The 5,000-nt window shown below is 45.5% G+C and overlaps 1 non-coding gene across 1 annotated transcript in view; it reads left to right on the top strand.

The window, feature by feature from the left end:
• Nucleotides 1-4,927: 4,927 nt before the first annotated feature.
• The window catches only part of LOC131933387 (small subunit ribosomal RNA), a 1,846-nt gene continuing 1,773 nt past the window's right edge, over nt 4,928-5,000 (top strand). Inside the window, exon 1 of the ribosomal RNA XR_009384949.1 lies at nt 4,928-5,000. This exon is cut by the window's right edge and continues 1,773 nt beyond it. This is a non-coding gene — a ribosomal RNA (small subunit ribosomal RNA).

A 5,000-nucleotide genomic window follows, 5' to 3' on the forward strand; every position in this document is an offset into this window, starting at 1 on the left:
CAGCCAAGCGTTCATAGCGACGTTGCTTTTTGATCCTTCGATGTCGGCTCTTCCTATCATTGCGAAGCAGAATTCGCCAAGCGTTGGATTGTTCACCCACTAATAGGGAACGTGAGCTGGGTTTAGACCGTCGTGAGACAGGTTAGTTTTACCCTACTGATGACAAGTCGTTGCTACGGTAATCCTGCTCAGTACGAGAGGAACCGCAGGTTCAGACATTTGGTTCACGTGCTTGGCTGATAAGCCAATGGTGCGAGGCTACCATCTGAGGGATTATGGCTGAACGCCTCTAAGTCAGAATCCCGCCCGGATATGCGACGATATCTTTCGCACCCCCTCGTCGGGAGGCAACGATATGGCCGAAGCGCGGCGCCGCTGGTTCTGCCGGTGGCGCCGTCTCGGTCCGGTCGAGCCGCAGCACGAGGTCTCTACCGCCCGGCCGATCAGCGCCGGCGGGGGCCTTAACGATATTCATCCCATGCGGCGTGGAGGTGTTAAATCATTTGTAGACGACTTAGTTCTCGGTCGGGGTGTCGTAATCAGTAGAGCAGCCACCTCACTGCGATCTGTTGAGACTCAGCCTTTGACCAGGAGATTTGTCCGCACTAGACGGGCGACCATCTCCGTTGCTGCTTTCTGCAGCAAGTCGAAGGCATCTCAACTCCTCGCACGATGGCGATGTGGCGATGCCGCGTCTTTTCCTCTCAGTGATGCGGGTTCGAATCCCGCCTCGGGCTATCAACACATTCGGGACAAGGCTTACTTTTGGCAGTGGGTACTCAATTCGCCCGGTGACCCACCACTGAGTGACTGGAAAAGCGCTGCGTCGCCGTCGTCCATCGAAGAGAGACAGGCAATGGCATGGGACGACGTGTCGTCTCATGCGCCTGTTTCTTTTTTTTTTTATTCAAAGTTTTGCACTACATTTCACTTTTCGTCATTCGGTCGGACTTTGAAAATTTTCAAAGTCCGAAAAAAAATGTCTCAAAGTTTCATCGTGCGAGTGGCAGTTCACCGATCAAACCGACTTTATTTTGCGGCATTGCCGTACTGTGGCCGCAAGTGATCGAGAGGTCGCCCGTTCCACCGAGGATGCGAAGCGGCGAGTCGTTAGTCTAACAGAGCTGGCGAATGACGGTGGTTGTTCTATGTTTAAATACATTAAAACTACATTTCACTTTGCGCTGAATGTACGTGGATATTAAAAACCCAATTGAAAAATTTGGTTGAGTTCATCCCGCCGTTTACCCGAATTTTAAAAAAATTGTGAAAAATAAAAAAAAAATAGATGAGCTGAAGTTTGATGGGTTGCCGATCAGACCGCCTCGACTTAGCGGCATTCCCGCGTAGAGTGATCGAGAGTTTTCCAGTCTCAAGCTCGCCCAGTGTAAAGACGCGGCATTGCCGTAGAGGCTAAGCTGCTAAGTAGAGACGGTGTTTGTACAACTATATTTCACTTTATATTCTTAACCAATGTATGTGTTGTAGAAAGCAGATTTTTCTCATCCCGCCGTTTACCTGAAACGAATAAAAATTTATTTTGTACAAAATTAAAAACATTAGTGTTTCCAATAAACTACATTTCACGTTTTCTAATTTAAACTTAAACGAATGACTGGTATCAAAATATAGGATCTATGTGAAAATAAAAACACGGTGTAAGAGTTTTCAAACCTCGGTAATGCCGTCTAAGACCAACTAGTCGACCGAAGGGACAGTAGTTTTCCGGTCGATAAGACATATCAGCCCGGTATCGCCAAAGTTAATTACGATCGGTCATAATAAACTAAATTTAAAATAAATAAATAACCCAAACGTGTGTATACATCATGTGGTACGTATTCAGTTCTATTCTAACTGGAATATATATTTTAAGAATCAATGAACTTAAGTTTTAAAACCAAACCGAAATCGCGCGAGTCGTCGTTGTAAAACTAGATTTAACAAACGGCTGCGTAATATTAGACTTAAAAATATTATATAATATCCTCTATTGATTAAATAGTGAAAAATAAGCTTCAATGTAGCTTAATCTAGTACAAAATCTAAAAGTTGTGATAAATTAAATTGAAATTAAACACGATAGACTTAAATCTAGAGTTAAGGAATAAAACCGACCCGCGAACCAGCTACTAAATGGTTCGATAAGACTTATCTCAAATACAATCGTTTTCTATCAGTGTTATGCCTTCAATCGATACTTTTTGATGAAATAAATACTTAAATGATTTAATGAATGCATATATACATGTAATTAATGAGTGAAAGTATGTATAAAGTATTAGATAAATTAATAATAAACCGACCCAGCTACTAAATGGTTCGATAAGACTTATCTCAAATACAATCGTTTTCTGTAATTGTTATGCCTTAAATTGATAATTTTTAGTTAAACAAATACTTAACTAATGAAATAAATACATAGATAAATGTATTTAATGAATTAAAGTATGTATAAAGTATTATATAAATTAATAATAAACCGAATCCGACCAAATTTAAATCTAAAACCACGATCGGCGGCGTAATGAAGTGTATCGTAAACCCGTTTTTTTTATAATTTAAAATGTAATGACAGAACTCCCAAAACAACAATACACATACATATTAGTACTATGGTGAATTGTAGTTGTATTAGGACCGTAATTATAGTTAATTAAGGAACCATTCATTGTCTTCGCTCTGTTATGTACGTCGTCGTTTAATCGACACGGCATATTTGGCTTGAATCTAGAAAAATTCAAACTCTAACCCTAAGGTAGACAGGCAGGGTAAATAAATGTGGGTGATCTCTCATAAAATTGTCTTCTAGGAATTATTTTTATATAGACTATCTTTTCTGTAGAGTTTAAGTGGACAAGCGCGGACGAAATAGAGCGCAAAATTTAAAATGAATTAAAAATTTTCATCAGACCGGAAGTAGGCATAACCTAGGCGCCATGTTTCCGTCGTACAAGTTTTCACCGTTGCAGTCACCGTTTCAATCGCTCTTCGTGTGGACGTGTATTATTTCTAGTCATGTGTTGTGTAGATGATTCGCTTAAGGTAGGTGTTCGGACTTATTTCTTTAATATTAATTAAACCGTATTTGCCTTGTCGGCCTTAAAATAAAGCTATTTTTTTTTCATCGCAATCGAAGTGTTAGATCTAGAATCTAGTTCCCGCCTCCGCTTCGCTAATTCGACTTAATGTAACTATGACACAACTATTAAATCTAGAGTCTCTATTTTAATTAAATAATTAGGAATTCTATCTCTAGATGATATCTAATCTATTCCCACACGTGTGTGCAAGTAGGATTTAACGTCAGAACAGGTGTGGTGGTCTAGGCGTCGCTATTTTTGACGGTAGGAATTTTTTTTTTAAATTCGTAAAATTTTATATAGACTTTATATAGCAATTTACTAAGACCGACCCTAACGCCCAGTAAATATTTAATTACCACATTGTTATGGACACGGTGTATTAGGTAGGGCCGAGGGCTATCCATAGGTACCAATTTTTAAATTTTGTGACAATTAGGAGCCGAGTTATAAAATAAATTTAAAATACTGGTTCTGGTCTTAGACTTTATATAGCAATTTACTAAGACCGACCTTAATACCCATTAATTATTTAATTAGCGCATAGTTATGGACATCCTGTATTAGGTTGGGCCCAGGGCTATCCGTAGGTACCAAGTTTATAATTTTGTGACGATTATTAGTCGAGTTATAAAATAAATAAAAAAAACTGGTTCTGGTTTGCACTACATTTCTTTCTTCTTTAACGGCGGACTCCCGGTCCAGCCCCATGGGTTACCCGTGAGCCGGGGCCTCGTTAGCCTGGACGGCTCCGATGTGACCGCGGATTGTTGTGGCCCGCCTCAGCCCGAGTCGAGATCACCCTTCCGATCGAAGGTGGACGCCATAGGGCGCCCGGGATAGCCCGGGGCGCTGTTCGTCACCCGAGCGCAGGGGCGCCGGGAGACGCCCCCGGTGAAGTTTGGCGGGTGATTCTGGTAGAGCTCCCCACCCCGATCGCAGGACACCCCTCGCCGCCCGCCCAGGTGTCGAGGTGGCCGCGGGGGAACTCGGGGCGTTTTGGCTCCCCCTTGTGCCGGAGCGGCGCCCTCGGTCCCAGAACGCCCCTGGCGGGTGATTCGCATGCCCCCTGGGGTGGGGAACGCGGGTGGGTGGTCGTAAAGCGTGTAACCGCAGTGGGGGCGGCCCCTTAGTCGGGGGCGCCAAAGTTGGCACCCCACCTGGGGCGCCCCCCGGAAGTGTGGCGCCCGCGCGAGTGAGCCCCGTAGATGCGCCCCGACACCCCCGCGCCGCCCCCCGGGTCGCGGCACCCCCGGCGCCCTCCGTGCGGGCTCCCCTCATGGGGCGGCACCCCGGTCCTCCCCGAGACTATGTACCCGATTTTTCGGTTTAACACTAGAGGTATGGGCAGAAATACGGCGGTTAAAACGGTCTGTATCTACTATTGTGGAGGTGAGTGTCGGTGAAGCCTCTATGTGACGCTAGGATCCGCGCTCCCTCGCAGCCAGCGACATGTGCCCGATCTGACCGTGCGTGGCTCAGTCTCCCGACTAGCTTCCCGGTAAAATGCGGGCTCGGCGCGCAGGTCGCGCCAGTGAAGGTAAAAGTACGTGTCCGTAGCGTGAAGCCAGCGGCGACGCGCAGTGCTAACGCAACCAAGCAGTATTGGTGGCTCGATAAAAGTCTCGCACTGGCCCAGCCCTCGGAACGGGCGACGGGTCTGCAAAACGCAGTCGGCTCGATGCAAATCGAGAGATTTCCCGGCGACGCCGTGTTTACGGTGAAGGGGGAAATGTGAGCGGTCCGATGTGAAAAAATCCGGGAATGCCGGGATCCGTTCTCTCGCTAGAGCGTTGTCTCCCGTCCCGCGATGTGTTGTGGAAAAACGTCTCGCAAACGATAGCTATCTGGTTGATCCTGCCAGTAGTCATATGCTTGTCTCAAAGATTAAGCCATGCATGTCTAAGTTCACACTGT

This window comes from Physella acuta, unplaced genomic scaffold (genome assembly GCF_028476545.2).
Source record: "Physella acuta isolate Inbredline_101_S28 unplaced genomic scaffold, ASM2847654v3 ptg002485l, whole genome shotgun sequence".
In the NCBI taxonomy this organism is placed as follows: domain Eukaryota; kingdom Metazoa; phylum Mollusca; class Gastropoda; family Physidae; genus Physella; species Physella acuta.